The sequence below is a fragment of the Melanerpes formicivorus genome, unplaced genomic scaffold (assembly GCF_026170545.1).
Source record: "Melanerpes formicivorus ecotype bairdi unplaced genomic scaffold, bMelFor1.0.p_v2 SCAF_114, whole genome shotgun sequence".
In the NCBI taxonomy this organism is placed as follows: Eukaryota; Metazoa; Chordata; class Aves; order Piciformes; family Picidae; genus Melanerpes; species Melanerpes formicivorus.
In genome coordinates this window covers 913,591-935,377 of record NW_027142466.1, presented here as the reverse complement: position 1 = coordinate 935,377, position 21,787 = coordinate 913,591, and the positions used below count along the sequence as shown (strand labels likewise).

At 60.0% G+C, this 21,787-nt stretch overlaps 1 protein-coding gene across 2 annotated transcripts in view; it reads left to right on the top strand.

Annotated features, from left to right (window-relative positions):
- The first annotated feature begins 9,501 nt into the window (after window positions 1-9,501).
- The window catches only part of CDON (cell adhesion associated, oncogene regulated), a 110,475-nt gene continuing 98,189 nt past the window's right edge, over window positions 9,502-21,787 (top strand). For both annotated transcript variants that reach the window (XM_068167288.1, XM_068167287.1), the window contains exon 1: window positions 9,502-9,659. The gene's annotated coding sequence lies outside the window, so the exon portion shown is untranslated. The remainder of the gene's footprint in view (window positions 9,660-21,787) is intronic.

The following is a 21,787-nucleotide window of genomic DNA, read 5'->3' as shown; positions in this document are numbered from 1 at the left end:
GCACTCAGGGATGTTTGGGGCACACAGGGAATGTTTGGAGCACACAGGGAATGTTTGGGGCACACAGGGATGTAAGGAGCACACAGGGATGTAAGGAGCACACAGGGAATGTTTGGGGCACACAGGGATGTAAGGAGCACACAGGGAATGTTTGGAGCACACAGGGAATGTTTGGGGCACACTGGGATGTTTGGAGTACTCAGGGATGTTTGGGGCATGCAGGATGCCTGCAGCAGGCAGGGATGTTGCTAGGGGTGGGGATATTGGTGTCCTGCTGGGATACCTGCAGCCCCCCAGATGTTTGCAGCTTATGGAGCTGCCTGAAGCTGCTTTGTAGGAGCCAGGGACACCCCCACCACACCCCCACAGCCCTTCCTCTGCCTCAGTTTCCCCTTCCCCATGGATGGCTCCGTGCAGGGCCTGGCTGGGAAGCCTGCCTGGTGGCTGCGCCTTGGGCGCCTGGAGAGCTGCCAAGGGCGTGGGGGAAGCGCTGGGGGCTGCTGCCGGCCAGATGCGATAAGGAAAGGTTGGGCTGGAGAAGGGGAAGGGAAAGAGGAGGGAAAGATGGCAAAGGCAAGCAAATTCCTTGGCAAACCAAAGCCAGGCACTGGCCCAGGGAGCACACGGCCTGGCATCAGCCACACTGATAACAGCTCCAGGGGGGAGGAGGAGGTGATGGGGACCCAGCAGCTGCATCACTGCACAGCCATCAGCAGGGAGTGTCCAGGGAAGGGCCTGCAGCCCCTGGGCTAGAGGAGGGCTGAGGGAGCTGGGGGGGTTGAGGCTGGAGCAGAGGAGGCTGAGGGAGAGCTCCTTGCTCTCTGCAGCTCCCTGCAGGGAGGTTGGGGCGAGGAGGGGGCAGCCTCTGCTCCTTGGTGCCAAGGGACAGGAGCAGAGGCAATGGTTGCAAGCTGCAGCAGGGGAGGCTGAGGCTGGCTCTCAGGAAACCTTTCTGCCCTGGGAGGGTTCCCAAAGCTTGGAAGTGTCTGCCCAGGGCAGTGCTGGAGTCTCCCTCCCTGGGGGTGGTGCTGAGGGCCAGGGTTGGGTGCTGAGCCTGCAGTGCTGGGGGGAGGGCTGGGCTGGGGGAGCTGCAGGGCTCTGCCCATGGGATGGATTCTGGCATTCTGTGCCTCAGTTTCCCCACACCCTGCAGGCACTGAGTGGTTTGAGGGCATCTTGAGGGTGCTGAGGGCGGGCAGAGGGTGGGAAGGTTGCGTTCAGCACCTCGGAGGGGTTAAGCAGGGCGCTGTGCTCCAGGCTTTATCCAAACCACATGTGTGCTCCTCCAGCCCAGTTATCTGGGATATTTCCTGCGTGTTTGCTCCTATGGCAACCAGCCCAGCATGAAAGACCTATTTAGTGGGCCTGGGGAGAAGGAGCAGCCATCTGGTGTCAATTTTGGAGGCTCTCCATCCCCTCTGCCTGTCTCCAGTTCTTCCTCCATCACGGTTTTGGCTCCTCAAAGGGTGGCCACCACGGGCCGGGTCCAGCCGGGGTCAGGGATGGGTGCTGACAGCAAGGTGATGTGGTGGGTTGGGCTGGAAGAGCTCAAGGGATCTGGTGGTGGGCTGTGGTCCTTCAGGGGGATGGGGCTGGAGAGAAGGTACCTGCAGCATCAACCAGAGGTGAGACAGGGATGGAGGGAAGGTGCCTGCAGCATCAACCAGAGGTGAGACAGGGATGGAGGGAAGGTGACTGCAGCATCAGCCAGAGGTGAGACAGGGATGGAGGGAAGGTGCCTGCAGCATCAACCAGAGGTGAGACAGGGAAGGAGGGAAGGTGCCTGCAGCATCAACCAGAGGTGAGACAGGGAAGGAGGGAAGGTGCCTGCAGCATCAACCAGAGGTGAGACAGGGATGGAGGGAAGGTGCCTGCAGCATCAACCAGAGGTGAGACAGGGATGGAGGGAAGGTGCCTGCAGCATCAACCAGAGGTGAGACAGGGATGGAGGGAAGGTGCCTGCAGCATCAACCAGAATTGAGACAGGGATGGAGGGAAGGTGCCTGCAGCATCAACCAGAGGTGAGACAGGGAAGGAGGGAAGGTGCCTGCAGCATCAACCAGAGGTGAGACAGGGATGGAGGGAAGGTATCTGCAGCATCAACCAGAATTGAGACAGGGATGGAGGGAAGGTGCCTGCAGCATCAACCAGAGGTGAGACAGGGATGGAGGGAAGGTGCCTGCAGCATCAACCAGAGGTGAGACAGGGAAGGAGGGAAGGTGCCTGCAGCATCAACCAGAGGTGAGACAGGGATGGAGGGAAGGTGCCTGCAGCATCAACCAGAGGTGAGACAGGGAAGGAGGGAAGGTGCCTGCAGCATCAACCAGAGGTGAGACAGGGATGGAGGGAAGGTGCCTGCAGCATCAACCAGAGGTGAGACAGGGATGGAGGGAAGGTGCCTGCAGCATCAGCCAGAGGTGAGACAGGGATGGAGGGAAGGTGCCTGCAGCATCAACCAGAGGTGAGACAGGGATGGAGGGAAGGTATCTGCAGCATCAACCAGAGGTGAGACAGGGATGGAGAGGAGGTTCCTACAGCAATCTGAGACAAAAGACCTGCAACATTGGTCTGAGGAAGATAGGGATGGAGGCAGGGAACCTACAGCAGTGTGAGGTCCTTCAGAGGAATGCAGTTGGAAACACAGCACCTGCAGCATTGCTCTGAGGTGCTTCAGGAAGATAAGGCTGGAGAGAAGAACCTACAACATTGATCCAGCAGGAAGACAGAGGTGGAGACAAGGCACCTGCAGCATTATTGTGAGGCCCTTCAGGAAGATAAGGATGAAGACAAAGAAGCTACAGCATTGGTTTGAGGACTAGCCAGGATGCTGGGCTGGAGATGGGGGTTAGGAGAAGCTAAATACAGCACAGGTCTGAGGTCCAAGCAGGAGATAAGGCTGGAAGCAGGGCTGGAGACAACCTACCTGCAATGTAGGTTCAAGGCCCATGCAGGAGATGGGGCTAGAGACAGGGCTGGAGATGCTGAGGTCCACACAAGAGGGGGTTGGAAACAGCAGGGGGAACCTATCTAGCTTGCTCTGAGGTCCACCTAAGAGCTGAGCTTGGAATAGGGCAGGAGATGAGCTGCATGCAACAGCAGGCAGAGCTTCATCCTGATGATGGAGCTGGAGACATGACCAGGGAGCAGCATTGCCCTGAGGCCCATCCAGGAGACAAGGTTGAGGACAAACCACCTGTGTGAAGGGCCCAAGCTCCATCCAGGGGACAGGGCTGGAGGCTGGAGCTAACTGCCATGACATCCTGAGGCCCAGCCAGGAGGCAAGGCTGAGGACAAGCTACTTGCAACCTCAGCCTGAGCTCCATCCAGGAGAGGAGGTTGAGGAGGAGCTAGCAGCTGTGCCATTCTAAGGTCCAGGAACATGATTTGAGACAAGCCACTTGCTTCATGGGCCCAAGGTCCCTCCAGGAGCAGACATGACTTGAGACAAACTACCTGCCCTATGTGCCCAAGGACCACCCAGAAGACAAAGCTGGAGACAAGTGACCTGCAATGTCCCTCTGAGGTCCATCCAGAGAGGGTTGGAGGCAACCAAAGCTCTGGCTTGGAGAAGAAGGGTGCTGGGGGGGTACTGGGAGCCATGAAGAACCTATCAAGGAGGTGCAGTGAGGTCTGTCCCACTCCCAGCAGGTCCCAACCTGGCAACCCAAACACCCTGAGGAGCCCAGCTCCCGCACGAGGCGATCTCGGCTCCTCGCTAAGGACTGGGGTAGCTTTTGGCCCCAGTGCCAGAGGGTTAACTGACCAAGGCACAGGAAGGGAGAGCAAAGCCATCCTCTGGGCTCAGCAAAAGTGCCCTGCTGTAAAAAAAAATGGAAGCAAAAAGAGTTTTCTAACAATTCCACTTCAGCCTCTGCTGTCCTGGGAGCCTGCTGCAGGGGAGGTGATAGAGCCGGGCAGGACCAGGCACGGCGCGGGACAGGGGATTTTGGGAATGACTCACTCCCAAGGCCTCCTGCCGAGGTATTTCTGATGAAAAGCAGCCAAAATCAGGAGTTTTGTTGGTTTGTAAAGGAAAATAATGAGAGAGAAGAGTTCACTGGAGTGACCCTTCCCACCCCCCTCACCGCTTGGCTTTTTAACAAGGCAAAACCCCCCAGCAGCTTCCAGCCGAACCAGAGCTGCCCAGGGAGATGCTGCTTGGGTCAGAAGGCCCCAAGTGATGGGCTGGCAAAGCTCATGGGCAGAGAAAACTTCTCTGCAGCCAGCAGCCCTTCCTTCCCCTTCTTTCCCTCTCATCCCCTTCCCTTCCCCTTCCTTCTCCTCTCTTCCCCTTCCCTTCCCCTTTCTTCTCCTCTCTTCCCCTTCCCTTCCCTTCCCCTTTCTTCTCCTCTCTTCCCCTTCCCTTCCCTTCCCCTTTCTTCTCCTCTCTTCCCCTTCCCTTCCCCTTTCTTCTCCTCTCTTCCCCTTCCCTTCCCTTCCCCTTTCTTCTCCTCTCTTCCCCTTCCCTTCCCTTCCCTTCCCTTCCCCTTTCTTCTCCTCTCTTCCCCTTCCCTTCCCTTCCCCTTTCTTCTCCTCTCTTCCCCTTCCCTTCCCTTCCCCTTTCTTCTCCTCTCTTCCCCTTCCCTTCCCTTCCCCTTTCTTCTCCTCTCTTCCCCTTCCCTTCCCTTCCCCTTTCTTCTCCTCTCTTCCCCTTCCCTTCCCTTCCCCTTTCTTCTCCTCTCTTCCCCTTCCCTTCCCTTCCCCTTTCTTCTCCTCTCTTCCCCTTCCCTTCCCTTCCCCTTTCTTCTCCTCCTTCCCCTTCCCTTCCCTTCCCCTTTCTTCTCCTCCTTCCCCTTCCCTTCCCCTTTCTTCTCCTCCTTCCCCTTCCCTTCCCCTTTCTTCTCCTCCTTCCCCTTCCCTTCCCTTCCCCTTTCTTCTCCTCCTTCCCCTTCCCTTCCCTTCCCTTCCCTTCCCTTCCCCTTTCTTCTCCTCCTTCCCCTTCCCTTCCCTTCCCCTTTCTTCTCCTCTCTTCCCCTTCCCTTCCCCTTTCTTCTCCTCTCTTCCCCTTCCCTTCCCTTCCCCTTTCTTCTCCTCTCTTCCCCTTCCCTTCCCTTCCCCTTTCTTCTCCTCTCTTCCCCTTCCCTTCCCTTCCCCTTTCTTCTCCTCTCTTCCTCTTCCCTTCCCTTCCCCTTTCTTCTCCTCTCTTCCTCTTCCCTTCCCTTCCCCTTTCTTCTCCTCTCTTCCCCTTCCCTTCCCTTCCCCTTTCTTCTCCTCTCTTCCCCTTCCCTTCCCTTCCCCTTTCTTCTCCTCTCTTCCCCTTCCCTTCCCTTCCCTTCCCCTTTCTTCTCCTCTCGTCCCCTTCCCTTCCCTTCCCTTCCCTTCCCCTTTCTTCTCCTCTCGTCCCCTTCCCTTCCCCTTTCTTCTCCTCTCTTCCCCTTCCCTTCCCCTTTCTTCTCCTCTCTTCCCCTTCCCTTCCCCTTTCTTCTCCTCTCTTCCCCTTCCCTTCCCCTTTCTTCTCCTCTCTTCCCCTTCCCTTCCCCTTTCCTCTCCTCTCCTCTCTTCCTTCTCTTCCCCTTTCCTTTCCTCTCTTCTCTTCCTTCTCTTCCCCTTTCCTCTCCTCTCTTCCTTCTCTTCCCCTTCTCTTTCCCCCTCTTCTCCTCTCTTCCCCTTCCTATCACCTCTCTTCTCCTCTCTTCTTTTCTCCTTCTCTTTCTCTCACTTCCCCTTCTCCCTTCTTTCCCTCTCTTCCCCTCTCTTCTTCTTCTGTTCTCTTTCCCTTCTTCTCCTTGTCCACCTTCTGCTCTTTTTACCTCCTCCCCACTCACACCAATCCCTGCCATGCAGCAGGGCACATTCAAAAGGGACTCCCCAGACTTTCTCTCCCTGGAGGTCTTCAGTCAATGGACAATGGAGCAGCTTGGGGTGCTGAGCTGGGTCCATGGTGTGAGTGGGATGAGTGGGACGAGTGGGAGGGTGATGGGGAACAGGGTGAGGCATCCAGTAGGGACTGGGACAAGGTAATGGGAAGTGGGATGAGAGACCTGATAGGAACAAAGCAATGGTGATGGGGACAAGGCAGTGGTGATGGGGACAAGGCAATGGTGATGGGGACAAGGCAATGGTGATGGGGACAAGGCACCTGCTGTCAGTGGGAACTGGACAGGCTGATGGGGACCGGGACAAGGTGATGGAGACTGGAATGGGACACTTGATGAGGATGGGACCTGGATGAGGTACCTGCTGGGGACAGGATGATGGGGACTGAGATCAGCTCCTAGCTATGGATAGGACAATGGTAACTGGGACAAGGCACCTGCTGGGAACGATGAGGAACCTTCTGGGGATGGGGAGATGGGAACTGGGCTGAGGTACCTGCTGGGGACAGAGCAACGTGGACCGAGACAAGAAACCCACTGGAGCCCATCACGGCCTGACAAGGAGCCATTCCATGGCAGTGAGGAGCATCTCCCACCCCCAAGCCCGCAGCTCAGCCCTGCAGCCGCGGCGGTGCCGGACGGCTCCCGCGGGGGTCGGCAGCGCCGAGGGCCGGAGCGCAGGGAGCCGGCGGCTCAATGGCAGCGCCTCGCTCCCACGGGCGGATGAAAGGCTCCTGTCCGAGCGGCATTCGACGCGCTGCGAAGGCTCATTCCCGATCGGTCACGCTCCGAAGCGCAGCTGCAAAGCCCCCTCCGGGAAGCTGGGGATGCTCCGGGGGCTTTGTTCGGAGCAGGGCTGCTTCCCGGGAACCGTGACAAGGCGATGGGATTACAGGGCAGGAGGAACGCGCACAGAGCAGCGGCGCAGCCCTCGCTGCCGGCCTGGCCAACAAAGGCAGCGGCTGGGACCCTGCGCTCCTGCGCCGGCCCCGCGGTGCTCAGGGAAGAGGCACGGGGAGGGTTTGAGGGTCCCCAAGGAGGGAGGGTGGCTTTTGGGGGTGTCCTGTCCCCCACTTCTGATGCCAGTTTTAGCTAAAACTTGTGAGGAAGGAAATCTTGCAAGGTGGAAAACCTCAAGAGGAGGAAAAACCTGGCAAGGGAGGAAACCTCGTGAGGAAACCCTGGTCTCCTTCCTTGTGAAGAAGGAAACCTTGCAAGCAGGAAAACTCTGTGAGAAAGGAAACCTTGTGAAGGAGGAAACCTTATGAAGGAGGAAACCTTACCAGGAGAATAAAAAACCTTGAAGGAGGAAAACCTGCCAAAGAAGGAAACTTTGCAGGGAGGAAAACCTGCCATGGCAAAGCCAAAAGCGAGGAGAAGGCAGCAGCAGCAGTTTGGTGCAAGCCTGGCAAGACGAGGCCTGCTGGTGAGCAGGGGGCAGAGGGCAGGGGGAAGAGGGCAGGAGGAAGCAAATAAACCAAAGGAAGCAGATTGGCTCTGGCAGATTGAAGCCGGCAGGTTGCAGCACACAGGCTGAGGCCAGCAGCCCCGCACCGGCTGCAGCCCCGCACGGCTCTGCCCTCGCCGTGGCTAATTGGGTTAGTGCGCGGCTGAAGGGCGTAGCTTGTCCCGGCGCCTGCTCCCTAATGAGCATCTCATTAGAATCTATGCAAAAGAGCAGGGAGCATGGAGACGTGCTAATTAAAGTGATTGCTGTTCTCTAATTAAGCAGCAATTCACCAGCACCACCACCCCGCCCGCCCCTTCCCCCCGCCCGGAGCCTATTCGCATGCAAATAGCGCCTGAGGAGGGGAAAAAAACACCCTGAAAATTGTAGCGGGAGGAAGCAGAGGTTTGGCAGCATCCCCAGGAGCACCATCATTAGAATCCAATTCTGATTAGTTTTACCCCAAAAAGAGCAGGCGTGGCCATCCCGCTTCGGCACTGAGAGCAGCCCCCAAGTGCTCTTCTGGAGGCTGCCACAAAGTAAGAGATGTAAAGCATCAGCCCCAGAGTCACAGAACCTCTTCGGCTGGGAAAGACCTTCAAGATCACTGAGTCCAACCTGTATCAGAGTTTGCCAAGCCTGCTGCTCAACCATGGCCCTCAGCCCCACAGCTCTGCCTCTTGGAAACACCTCCAGGGATGGGTATTCAACCCCCTCCCTGGGCAGCCTGGGCCAGGTTCTGAGAGCCCTTTCGGTCAAAAAGTTTCTTCTCATGGCCAACCTAAACCTCCCCTGGGGCAGCCTGAGGCCATTGCCTCTTCTCCTGTCCCTTGTTCCCTGGGAGCAGAGCCCAAGCCCCACCTGGCTCCAGCCTCCTTGCAGGGAGCTGCAGAGAGCAAGGAGGTCTCCCTCAGCCTCCTCTCCTCCAGCCTCACCACCCCCAGCTCCCTCAGCTGCTCCTCCCCAGCCCTCTTCTCCACACCCTTCCCCAGCTTCCTTGCCCTTCCCTGGCCCTGCTGCAGCCTCTCCAGCTCCTGCTGGCAGCCAGGAGCCCAGAGCTGAAGGCAGCACCCCAGGGGTGGCCTCAGCAGTACCCAGCCCAGGGGCACAATCCCTGCCCTGCTCCTGCTGCCCACACCATTGCTGCTCCAGGCCAGGCTGCTGGTGGCCTTCTTGCCCAGCTGGGCACCCCCTGGCTCCTCTCCAGCTGCTGGCACCCAGCCCCCCCAGGGCCTTTCCTGCTGGGCACTTTGCAGCCCCTCTGCCCCAGCCTGGAGCCTTGCTGGGGTGGTTGTGAGCCAAGGGCAGGACCCAGCCCTTGGCCTTGTTGACCCTCATCCCAACCTGACCTTCCAGCAGCTCAACACAGCCACCCAGCTTGGTGCCATCTGCAAGAGGACTGAGGATGCATTCAATTCCCAGCTGATCCAACCCCACTCTCAGTTTGCTTCGGGAATGCTTTCTTCAGATGCTGTACCTGTAGGCAATGTTTCTTGCCATCGGTTTCATCCTTTCTTGTTCCCCTTTACCCTTGTGGAAACAATGACGTCCTCCAGGAAACCTCCTGAGGGATAAAATTAGGTCTGGTAAACACCGGGTGGCACAGCCTGTTGGTCCTGCAGGTTCACACCAAACCCCAAGAAACTTTTTTTGCCAGCCTGGGTTGGGTTTTTGTTTGTCTGTTTTGTTTGTTCTTTTTGTTTGGTTGGTTGGTTTTTATAAAGCAAATTTCTCTCTTCTGTTTAGACACAGGAGCTGTTTTCCTTCTCGTCTGCCCCAAGGGAGGTTCAGGTTGGATATGAGGAACAATTTCTTCCCTTTGAGGGTGTCAAGGCAGTGATGGAATCCCCATCCCTGGAGGGGTTTCCGAGCTGTGGTGCTGAGGGACCTGGTTCGGTGGTGCCCCGGCAGCGCTGGGTTCAGGGCTGGACTCGATGATCTCAAAGCTCCCAACCAAACCCACGCCATGCTGCCAACCTGCTGCCGGGCGCTGCAGCCCGGGGCAGCCCTGGCCGCTTTACAGCAGGTACCGCAGCGTCCCGGGCACAGCGCGGGGGGGAGGCACGGCCGGCGCCCGGCACCACGCTCTCCCCGCTGCCCGGGCCCCGCGGCCGGTGCCGGTGCCTCCCCGCGCCCGTCCTCCCCTCCGCCCGCCCTTGGTACGCTCCGCGGGGCGGGCCACCGAAGGGAGAGGCGGAGAGGAGCTGCCGCCGCCGCCACCTCCTCCTGCGAGCCGGGGCGCCGGTGGGAGCGGGGCGGGGAGGAGCAGCGGCGCGGCCGGGAGGCGTTGGATGGAGGCTCCCACCCGCCGGGCCGCACGCCCCAGCCTGGAATGTCCTGGGGACCGGGACCGGGACCGGGACCAGGGAAGGGGGCGCGGCGCCTGCCGCCCTGAGGTAACGTGCGGCTGCTTCCCGCCGCTTCCCGCCGCCGCTGCCGGGGACGCGCGGGGGCCGAGCGCGGCGCGGGGGACGCGGCGCAGGTGGCGGCGGCGGCGTCGCGGTGCCGCCTGTCAGCCCCGGGCGGCAGCGGCTGAAGGGGGAGCCCTGTGCTCTCCGCAGCCGGCTGCTGGTGGAGGGGGGACCCTGTGCCCTCCGCTGCTGGCTGAGTGGGGGCCATGTGCCCTCTGGAGCCGGCTGCTGGCTGAGGGGGAACCCTGTGCCCTCCGGAGCGGGCTGCTGGCGGAGGGTGGACCCTGTGCCCTCCGCTGCTGGCTGAGTGGGGACCCTGTGCTCTCCGGTGCGGGCTGCTGGCTGAGGGGGAACCCTGTGCCCTCCGGAGCCGGCTGCTGGTGGAGGGGGGACCCTGTGCCCTCCGCTGCTGGCTGAGTGGGGACCCTGTGCCCTCCGGAGCCGGCTGCTGGTGGAGGGAGGACCCTGTGCCCTCCGGAGCGGGCTGCTGGTGGAGGGAGGACCCTGTGCCCTCCGGAGCCGGCTGCTGGTGGAGGGGGGACCCTGTGCCCTCCGGAGCGGGCTGCTGGCTGAGGGGGAACCCTGTGCCCTCCGGAGCTGGCTGCTGGTGGAGGGGGGACCCTGTGCCCTCCGGAGCGGCACCTAGGGGTGCTCAGCCCGGGGGGATGCTCAGCGTGGGGAAGCGGTGGGTGGGAAGCCTGACACCACCCAGCCCTGGAAAACGTGAAGGCTGGGGGGCTTGTGCTGGGTGTGCAGCCGGGGCTGGAGCAGGGGTTTATTTGAACCATCTGAGTTCATGCTGTGTGTCCTGGGTCTGTGAGTGAGCAGGGGAGAGGCTGAAGCGATGCAGGGAGCGCTCGGGTGAGGTGGAAAAAAACCTGCCCTGCTGTGCCTCCAGCCTGTCGTGATTTACGGGCTCGCTTTACAGTGAAAGTCGCTCTGGCTCTGCTGGCTTTGCCATTAAAGCGCTGCTCCGTTTGAAGTCGCTGCGGTGATGCTGCACGGGATGATGGGCTCGGGGTCGCGTCTCGCCTCTAAACCGTCTGCAAATCGATCATCCCAGCCCTTGTTTTTAATCCCCCCCCCAAGTCACTTTCTCCGCATATTAAAGCGGCTGAAAGCCAGCCCCCGAAGCCGAGCCGCCGGAGGGCTGCGGCTGTAAAGCATCCTGACATCCAAACTCTGATTTATTTCTATTTTTTTATGAAGGCACCTCCATCCTTCAAGCCGATCCCTGGATTCTAAACGACTTTCTCTTGCTTTGTCTGTCTCTTTGCCAGCACGGGGGGGGGGGGGAAGGCATAATAATTACACAGTTGCTGACTTTTAATGAAAGAACTTTCCAGTCGGCCCTCGCATGTTTCCAATATTGACGTTTTTAAACCCAAAGGGGAAATGTTTTGCAGGCGCGACACACAACTTTCAACTGTTGGGCAGCAAACAGGCAGTGTTTGTTTTGCCCCCGCCTCGTAACTTTGTACAGGGCTGCCGGGGCGGGTGGGGGGGGGGGGGGGTGGGGGGGAGGGGGCCCTCCATGGAGCTTTTCTTTAATATTCTCTTCTTTTTTCCCCCCCTTCTTTTCGCGTTTTCTGCCTGCTTTCCCCCGCACGGTTTGCTGCCTGCTCTGTGCCGCTGCGGAGTAGCCGCGCCGAGCCCGCTGGCTGTAAAGCTGTCAGCTCCAGGGGAGTGTTTACTCAGGGGGTTGTGTCTTTCACACATGCACCAGAAATACAATTTGCTAACCCAAACCACGGGCTTGGCACTCTGGCAGTCGCTCTGTCTCCCTGGCGCTCCCATCGCCCTGCAGCTCGCCGGAGCTGACCGCAGGCGCGGAGCCTCGGCCCCTCCGGGGTTCCGTGGCTCGTGGCCCGGTGGTTTTGGGTGGACAAGGCAGGTAATCCTGTGCTTGGAGCTCCTCTGCTCATCTCCCGCGGCTCTGGGGGGTTGCCACTTGGGATTAGTGGGATGCTCTGCCCGCCTGGGACTCCTGTAAGGAGCAAAAAGTGCTCTTGGGAGAGGGGCTGCTGAGGGAGACGGCCTGCGGCTCCCTGGGGCTGTATGCCCAAAGCCCCGGGCTGGGGTGGTGAGCACCGCTCCTGAGATTCGAAGCTCAGGCTTCTGCTTCTTGACTCCTGGATGACAGAGCCCTGGAGCAGGCTGCCCAGAGAGGTTGTGGAGTCTCCTTCTCTGGACACTTCTCAAAACCCACCTGGATGTGTTCCTGTGTGACCTGCCCTGGGTGATCCTGCTCTGGATGATCTTTCAAGGTCCCTTCCACCCCCTAACATTCTGTGATTCCTTATTGAAACCAAGCCCCTGCTCTTTTATGAGCCTGGCTTATGGGGGAGGCTGGGAGAAAGAAGAAAAGGAAAAAAAATAGAACCCTTTTTCCTGTGATCCTTTCCCCAAAAGAAGAGGTCTGCAGCCCGGGAACATCCACAGCCTGGCGGAGCAGCCCTGGCTGTGGCTCAGAGCTTTACAGCTGGGCTCAGACAGAAAGGGCGAGGTAGGATCCGCTCCTTCACCTGCCTGCTGCACTTCAAAAGGTGTTTTGTTGGGTGTTTTTTTCCCTCCTCCCAGGGGTAGGAAGTAGGATGGGAGCAGCTTTAGCAGCAGATTAGGCGGCGGCCCGAGGATGAGCGCGGTAGCTTTGTCGCTGGGATTAATGCGATTTACACCCTTAAGCTGCCCCGAGCGCTCGCCAGGGCCCTGCCCGTGCCTGCAAGGTGAAGTGTGGGCAGGCCAGCGCTGCTCCCGGCTCAGCAAGCGCCAGCCCAGCAGGGAAAGCAGCCTGGAGCAGGCTTTTTCTGCCGTTTGGGTTACTTTTCCTCTTCTGGGGGGGGGGGTTCACCGGGGTGCCAGCTCTACCCAGCTCATTGCTCTCGGGATGCTGGTGAGCGGGGTTTGGGCCAGGGCTCCTGCCTGCTCCCTCTGCTGGGTAGCCCAGCTGGGATGCGCTGGGACTAAACTCGGTGTTTCTGACCCCGAAACCGAGGGGAAAAAGCACGTAAGGAGAGGCCTGGCCGATCCCAGCGGCGCTGCCATCATCTCAAGGTGTGCTGCGAGCCCATAAAGTGAGGCCGGTGCTTACTTTGGCTGGCGGCGCGGCGGGGGGGGGGGGAGGCAGCTGCGCTCCCGCTTCAGGTGATGTCACTCGAGGGCTTTTTAACTGTCAGGGCTTAAAGCAAAAAATCTAAACTATCCCCAGGCTCCTTTCAGAACGGCTTCTGCAGATGTGGAGACGCTGAAGCGCCGCCACTGAGCCGCTCTCCTGAGCACGCAGCCGGCCTGGCAGCCAGCATCTCATAAATCCTTGTCCCCTGCTTGTGCCTAACGATGTCCTCGGTCCTAGCCAGACCCCCTGAGATTAATGGGGGTGGCAGCAAATCCTGTGCTGATCTTGGCTTTGAAACCTTTAGAAGCAGAAGCCCTGAGGCTGAGTCCTCACTTTCGGCCCTGTGGAGATGTCCCTGTTACAGGAAGGATCTGGAAGGTGTCCAGAGCAGGGCCACGAGGAGGAGCAGAGGGCTGGAGCTGCTCTGCTCTGCAGACAGCCTGAGAGAGTTGGGCTTGTGCAGGCTGGAGAGGAGAAGGCTCCCAGGAGACCTTCTGGTGGCCTTCCAGGATCTACAGGGGGCTGCAAGCAAGCTGGGGAGGGACTTTGGAGGGTGTCAGGGAGGGATAGGACTTGGGGGGGATGGAGCAGATCTAGAAGTGGGGAGATTGAGGTTGGCTGTGAGGAAGAAGTTGTTGCCCAGGAGGGTGGTGAGAGCCTGGCCCAGGCTGCCCAGGGAGGTGGTGGAAGCCTCCTCCCTGGAGGTGTTTGCAGCCAGGCTGGAGGTGGCTGTGAGCAACCTGCTGTGGTGTGAGGTGTCCCTGCCCACGGCAGGGGGTTGGGGCTGGCTGAGCCTTGAGCTCCCTTCCAGCCCTGACAGCTCTGTGGTTCTGTGTCACCTTCTGCCAGGCAGCAGCTCGTTGGTTGCCATTAACTGATGCTGTGAACTTGACCTTGCTGTGCAGACTTGGGGCTCTGTCTGCTCTTCCCTCCTGAGCAGCTCCCCTCAGCTCCATCCTGCTGCTTTCCTGCCTGCTGCAGGGATTCATTTTTTTTCCCCCCCATCTATTTTCTGTTTTTTCTCAGTCTTTTAGAGAGCTTCTGAGCTGATTCCTTCCTGCAGCTGGGGAGCTTAAAATCTTGTTCAGCATTTTAACCCTTACACCAAGCAGCCAAATTTCTTCTTCACGTGTGAGCTTGCAGCTTGTCTTGCACTCCTGCCTCCTCGCTCTGGCCCGTGGGGACCAGGCTGTGTTCCCCATCAGGGGTTTTTTGGGGGCTGTTTCGTTCTGGTTTGTGACCAGAGGAGCTGCTCCTAGCTCTGCTCTCCAGGCACATTCCCTTTCCTCCCAGCTCAACACTCTCCTGGTGTTCTGTGTCCCCTTCTCCCAGCTCCCTCCTGGGACATGTTTGTCCTCTGTAAACCCAGCACGAAACTCTCTGCTGAATGACTTTAGCTGATGAGAGGTCTCCAAGAACTTTTAGATTCAATCATTTCCTCTCTCTCTCTCTCTCAATATCTATTTTTGGGGTTTTTTTGGTTCAGTTGAGTGTTCTTCCAAGTGCTTTCCTTGCTAGCTGGCTCAGGCCAGCTCCCAGGGCTGAGCCTGTCGTCTTGCCCTGGCTCCCTCCTCCCGTTGCAGCGCAGATGATGATTCTCCAGTGACACTTTTCACTTCGGGGTGAAGTGCTGCTTCAGCCCCGGCAGGGCTTGAGCCTCAGCCCCCTCCCCCCCCCCCACCTGTCTTTCCCATTAAGCCCCTGCTTGCTCTTCCTGTGCGAGAAACCTCTCCTTGTCTTTCAACAGGAGGGAAAATAATCACTCCAGGTGGGTTGTTTTCCCTTTCCCCATAGCTGCAGGATGTCTTGGAGCTCTTCTAGCCAGGTGGGACTTCATTTCGCTCCCTTTCCCCCCACCTTTCCCCAGCTCCTTGGGTGCAGTTTCACGTTACAGCAGCCCCGGGACTCGCTGCTGCAGGAGGTGGCAGGTACGTTCCTGCCTCTTCCTCGCTGGGAATCCAGGCTGCAGCAGCTGGGGGAGTGCGGGGGGAAGAGTGGCTCCGACACAAACCGAGCCCCAGCTGCCCGCTGGATCTTGCCCCGCAGCTGCAGGGCTGCTCAAACTTCCCCCCCGGGGAGCAGGGAGGCCGCTGGGGTGGGGGCGTGCAGGGGGACCCTGCCCCGGGACCTGCCCCGGGACCTGCCCCTTCTGGCACCAGCTGGGCTCGGAGCTGGGCTCAGCTCAGAAACCGCTGCCGGCAGCCAGGAGTCTTGTGGAGGGGGGGGGGGGGTCTGGCTGGTCCCTGCTGCAGCTCCTGCCCAGAGTTGGGGGTCTGCCTGGTCCCTGCTCCAGCTCCTGCCCATTGGGGGTGTCTGGCTGGTCCCTGCTCCAGCTCCTGCCCAGAGCTGCTACCTGCAGCTCAGAGCAACTGCCCAGGAACCCTGGAGGAGGGAGCAGATAGAAGGGGTCTGGAGAGAGGGAAGGCAGCAGTGGGGGCTCCTGGGGTGTGAGGCTGAAGCAGGAGTTCTGGGTCCAGTTGTGTGCTGCCCAGCTGCAGAGGGCCAGAGAAGTGCTGGAGAGAGTGCAGGGGAGGCTGGGAAGCTGCTGAGGGGCCTGGAGCAGCTCTGGCAGGAGCAAAGGCTGAGAGGCCTGGGGCTGAGAGGCTGCAGAAGAGCAGCCCCAGAGCAATGCTCAGCAATGCTCAGCAAGAGCTGAAGGGCCCCTGGGGGGCAAGAGGCTGGGGCCAGGCTCTGCTGAGTGGTGGCCAGGGCCAGGCCAAGGGGCAGCAAGGGGCAGAGAGTGGAGGCCAGGAGGTTGGAGGGGAAGAGGAGGAGAAAGTTGTTTGTTGGGAGGGTGCTGGAGGCCTGGAGCAGGCTGCCCAGAGAGGTTGTGGAGTGTCCTGGTGTGGAGAGCTTCCAACCCCCCCTGGGCACTGTGCCCCTGGGCAGGCTGCTGGAGCAAGTGGGTTGGACTGGGTGAGCTCCAGAGGTCCCTTCTGACCTGCACCATGTCAGGAGTGGGGATTCTGTGAGATCCTGTGGGGCTCTACCTCAGATTCCCAAGTGCCTCTGTAAGTTCTCTGTGTCCTCTGCTGAGGGACAGTTGAGTGCTGGAGGTGTCCTTCCCCCTGGAGAGCACAGTATTTGGGGTAGGCATCTTGGGTCTGAGGGCAGCCTGCCCTAGCTGGGGATGTGTCCTGGGAGCTTTCCTTCTCCAGCCCTCGCCTTTTATCTGGCTGAAAAGCCTCACTCTAAAGAACCTCCTAAGCAGGCTGTGGTTTTCTTGCAGGCTAGGTCAGGAGGTGACCCCCAGGTGGTGTGAGACACTTGGCTGATGAGGACAAGTCCCATCTGGGGAGCTGCAGCAAGGGCAGTTAAGGTGGTCCCTCAGAAAGACACTGAGGGTCAGCGAATCACTGAGTGCTTTGGGCCCTGTCAAGCTCAGCCAGGAGCACTCCATGTCCCAAACCCCACAGGACCCCAGCATGGTGGGGGTGGGAAGGACCTCTGGAGCAGACCCAGTCCAACCCCTCTGCCCAAGGCCTTGACCTAGAAAATGATGCTTGAGTTAATGTTCTCACCCAGGTCATGGACTGCTGGTTGGAAAGGACCTTCCAAGCTCACCCAGTCCAGCCCCCTGCAGCCAGCCCACCCAGAGCAGGCTGCTCAGAGCCCCAAACAACCTGCCCCAGGCATGGGGCAGCTGCCACCTCTCTGGGCAGCCTGGGCTGGGGTTTCAGCCCCCTCAGACCTTCTCCTTTCTGTCTCCTCTAAACCTCCCTCTTCTGATTCCACCCCAGCGCCCCTCCTGCTGTTGCAACGCAACCCGAACGCTTCCCGGCTGAGGTCTCCTCCATGCTTCCAGATGGATCCAGGCTAGGTTGTCCCTCATCAGGTGGTGTTCTGGCAGGTTTTGTTGTGCCCTGTTGTGCTCCTTGTTTGCTGGGAGCCTGGGGATCGGCCCAAATAAGGCCATGAGAGCGGCTGGCCACTCGCAGCAGGACCCACAGCCAGCCAGCGCCACTTGTTGCCTTTATCTCTGAGATCAGGAGATGCCTTTGCAGTGATGGATTAATCCACTCTTGAGTGAATAATAGAGCTGAGGAGGAGCAGGAGCCTGCTCTCCAAACAGATGACTCCTTTACTACGTGTGTGCCTCTCCTCCCCCTCTCAAAAGCTTCTTTCTTCACCGTTTCATTCTCCTGCCTGCTGAACCCTCCCCAGCTGCAGATGCCCCTCCGGCCCCCTCGCACCAGCCACGGGGCCATGCCAAAGGCCTCCACTCCCAGGGGGATGAACTGGAGCTGGGGGGAGGCTTGATGGTGCCCACAGGCTGCTCTGGCCATGACATCAGCTGTCTGCCCTGGCCATGACATCAGCCAGCTGCACGTAACCCAGGCCCCAGCTAGCAGCGCTGGTGCAGGGCTGAGCTGAGCTTGTGCTCTGGAGGTCTCCTGGTGTCCCAGCTCATGGCAGAGCGCTCTGTGTGCACAGCAAGGGCATGGAATGGCATCCCAGACTGCTTTGGGTGGGAAGGGACCTTACAGCTCAGCCAGTGCAGCCCCCAGGGACATCCCCAAGCACAGCAGGCTGCTCCCAGCCCCAACCAACCTGCCCTGCCCTGCTGCCAGCCATGGGGCAGCTCCACCTCTCTGGGCAGCCTGGGCCAGGCTCTCCCCAGCCTCAGCACCAACCATTTCTCCTTCTCTCCACTCTCAAGCTCCCTCTTTGTCTTCCAAACCATCCCCCCTTGGCCTGGCCCAACAGGCCCTGCTCCAAGCTCTGGCCCCAGCTTGCTTCAGGTGCTGGGAGGCCAGCAGAAGGTGTCCCTGGAGCCTTCTCCTCTGCAGGCTGCCCAAGGCCAACTCTCTCAGCCTGGCTCCCAGCAGAGGGCTTCCAGCCCTGCCAGCACTGCTGTGGCCTCCTCTGGCCCTGCTGCCCCAGCTCCCTGCCTGTGCTGTGGGCTCCAGAGCTGCCCCAGCCCTGCAGGGGGGGTGAGCAGAGCAGAGCAGAGGGGCAGAATCCCCTCCCTGCCCCTGCTGCCCACCCTGCTGGGGCTCAGCCCAGGCCAGGCTGGGGCTGGGCTGGCAGCGCTGGGTGCCGGCTCCTGGCCAGCTCTGCACCCCCAGCACCCCCAAGGCCTTCTCCTCAGCCCCAGCCTGGATTGGTACCAGGGGTTGTCCCAGCCTGGCTCTTGGCCTTGTTGATCCTCAGGATGGATATAGGAGCTTGAAAATGGGGGGCAGGAGCTCGTTGAGGACGAGGAGATGGCAGTGGGTAGCTCAGGAGCAGGAATACCACCCTGAGGACGATGGTGCTGTGGCTGTTCCAGGGTAGCTCTGCCTGCTGACCCTGCTGGTGCCTCCTCTGCAGGTCCCACACCTTCTGAGCTGATGGAGTCTGCTCTGGAGCCTCGCCCTGGAGATGTTCTCCAGTGGCAGCCTTGCTGCAGGCAGTGGGATGCAGGGCTGGGAAGGGAGTTGTGCAATGGAATTCCTGGGGATTAATCTGTCCTCATCCCCCTGGATATCCTGGGATAACTCTTTGGCAGCTCCTGAGCTGTCTCCTGTTGCTTTGACATCTTGGAGCAAGTCAAGGGTAGGTGCTGGGCTCCAAGCTGTGGTGGTTCTAGGTGCCTGTGCTGGTGTCCCCTCTGCTCAGGAACCCCATGGCAGCTGCAGGCTCCCTGGGCAGAGCTGCCACAGCTCCAGGCCAGGCTGCTGGAACTCATCCCCTGGGGGTGCTGTGGGCTGGGGAGCTCCGAGGCCAGCTCTCAGCTGTATCCTGCAGGATCCCCGTGGCACGTGGGGCAGAGATAAGATCTTTCCAGCTGCATTTTGGGGTTTTGCTGGGCTCGGCCGTGGGTAGTCGCTGGGAGCCGAGGAGCTGTGCTGCCGCCGCAGCGATCCGAGGCCATGCAGATGAGGTGTGCTGGGGAGTCAGCCCAGACAGCAGCCTGTGGTTTTCCTTTGTTCCCTGCCTTCCCCACGATAAGAGCCCACAAACTGCCCCAATTAGGGCTCCCCGGGGCTCACCCTCCCATCCTCCTGGCGCTCTCTCGGGGCTTTTACTTCTGAGGAGCTGCTTCAGCGTGGCAATAGCTCCAGGAAATCTCTTTTGTGTCTCTCAGGAGCCCTCTCCGGAGGTTTTTGGGGCACTCAGCTCCTCGGTGCCTGCATTCCTTGCCGTGACAGCATATCCTGGCTTGATGGAGGTTTGAGGCTCCTCTCATAAAGCCGAGGAGGAAAACCCCCAGGGGGTGTTGGAACAGGAGATGTTTTCTGTTCCTGCCACTAATCTCTGTTGCCGAGTGAAGGAGGAATGCAGGCTTTAAATCTCTGTCAGGGTGTAGAAGGAAGCTGGCAGCAGATGGAATCAGAAATGTTATTATCAGAACGTGCTGAAGATGTTGAAATTTCAGCCTGGATGACACAACTTGGAGCTCAGCTCTGCACACCCAGGCAGGCTTTGGGTGCAGGTTGCATGGTCCCATTGCTGTCAGAGAGGAGCCTGGCACTAGGTGGTAGCTGCTGGGTGCTGAGGATTGAGGTTCTGCTTGGGGCTCTCCATCATCTGTGTGCAGCTCTGGAGCCCTCAGCACAGCCCAGGCAGGGAGCTGGGGCAGCAGGGCCAGAGGAGGCCACAGCAGTGCTGGCAGGGCTGGAAGCCCTCTGCTGGGAGCCAGGCTGAGAGAGTTGGCCTTGGGCAGCCTGCAGAGGAGAAGGCTCCAGGGACACCTTCTGCTGGCCTCCCAGCACCTGAAGCAAGCTGGGGCCAGAGCTTGGAGCAGGGCCTGTTGGGCCAGGCCAAGGGGGGATGGTTTGGGAGGCCAAGAGGGAGCTTGAGAGTGGAGAGAAGGAGAAATGGTTGGTGCTGAGGCTGGGGAGAGCCTGGCCCAGGCTGCCCAGAGAGGTGGAGCTGCCCCATGGCTGGCAGCAGGGCAGGGCAGGTTGCTTGGGGCTGGGAGCAGCCTGCTGTGGTTGCTGCTGGCTGCAGGGGGGTGGACTGGGTGGCCTTGGAAGGTCCCTGTCAACCACCACTCCATGACTCGATGATCTCAGGTGCTCTGGGTGAGAACAGTCGCTCAGGACACCATTTCTAGGTGAAGGGCTTTTGTTCTGAGCACTTCCAAATGGTCTGGCTGTCAAGTGAGCATGTTTCCCAACTGCTGCTTTCACTCCTGTGTAACCTACCCCATGGAAGGTTCCTCTGCTGAGTGTCTGAAGCCACTCTCCCTAGTTCCAAACCCCAGATCTCCATCCACGCCATAGCAAAGCTCCTGAGACCAGAGACTAAACACTTCCATCCCCGTGGGCTGGAAGGAGGGAGCTGCAGGCAACCATCTCACCCATCCCACCCCTCCAGCAGGGAGGCTGAGGAGGCTGAAGTCCTTCTGGATCCCAAGGTGTGAAGCTGTTTGCTGTCACCCTGGGGATGGGGACCCCGCCGGGGGTGGCTCGCCGGGGCCCTGGCACGCAGGAGTGGTGTCCCCCAGCTCTGCAGCAGGCCAGGCCAGGCTGTGCTCTGGCTGAGCTCTCTTTGCAAACGCTCCAGGAGAAGCCAACAACATAAAAAAAGCCCAAAGCAGCTTCTCCTTTCCCTGCCAAGCTGCAGCGAGCGCGGCCGCGGTGCTGCTCCGTCTTGTTCCTCCCTATCTGATGGCTGCTGACGTGGGATGGGTCTGGGCCCCGCCGCTGCTTATCTCTGAGGGCCCCTGCCTCTGCTGAGCTCGGCAGGAAAGTCTGCTGGGGGAGCTCTGAGCAGTCTGGAACCTTCTCCCTGCCTGCTGAAGCCACCACAGCTGTGTCCCTGCTCCCCGTGGGAAGGTGTCTCCCGGAGCCTGTGGTCAGCTGCTGGCTGTGCTGCTGGGCTGTGTCTGCGTGAGCAGGGCACAGGCAGCTCCACCCGTGGTGAAGCCCAGCTGCTTCCCTATCGCTGGCTCCTGTTGGAACTGGTTCTGCTGATGCTAACTGGGAATAGCTGCCTTACCCTGGCTGGCAGGAGGGGCCTGAGGGCTCTGATTCATGGTGTCTGCCCTTGGTGCCTACCTGTGCTGGGCTGAGCTCCTTGCTGGAGGCAAGGTTGACCCAGCGCAGTGCCCTGGGAGAAGCCAAACCCCCAGGCTCCAGTTCCATGATCATCTCTACCTCCTTGCCCTGCCCCACGCTCTCCTTCGGCCCTCTGGCACGAGGAGGGGGATGGGAAGCTCTGAGCAGTGCTCTGTGCAGCACTGCTGAGCAAACCCAGCCCCCCTGCCGTGTTCTGCCACCCCTCTCTTGGGAGGCATGTCAGTGTGTCCCAGCAAACCCCCCAGCACCATCTCCTCCTTTCCCTGCCTGGCTGCAGAGTGCTTTGCCCTGGGCCCTGGGGGCTGCTTTGCTGCTGGGGCACTGCTGGCAGTGCCAGGAGCCTCCCCTCCCAGCTCAGAGGTGGGGTCCTGCCGCAGAGCTGGGGCCTCCCTTGTGAAGCCAGGGCCAATCCCTTTGGGCCCAGGACTTTGGCTAGGAAAGGAAGCCCAAAGCTGTGTTCTGTGCTCGCTGCAGCTGCCCACAGGCAGGCTGTGTGCTGCAGGGTGACTTCACTGCCGCTCGCACCTCCTGCAGCCATGAGCTCTCTAATTGCTGGTGATGTAAGAGGGCAGTCAGTGGCTGGCTGTAAAAGCCCAGCTGCAGGTGTGGATTTAACAGCCCAGCTTCCCTTCAAGGGGAGCATGGATCCTGGCAAGCTGCAACAGAGCACACTTGGGCTCGGGGTAAGGCAGCTCCAGGAGCACGTTCGCCTGCCTGCTGCGGGGCTGGGGGCTGCTGCTGGACAAAGGGCTGGTTCTCAGCTGGGGTCACCTCAGGAGTGAGCTTCCTGTCCTCTAATGTGGTTGTGAGTGAGTCTGGGGGAAGCCACAAAGATGATCCAGGGCTGGAGCAGCTCTGCTGGGAGCACAGGCTGAGGGAGCTGGGGCTGTGCAGCCTGGAGAGGAGAAGGCTCCAGGGGCACCTCAGAGCTGCCTGCCAGGAGCTGAAGGGATCCTGCAGAGGGAATTCATGACGGGGTCTGGAGACAG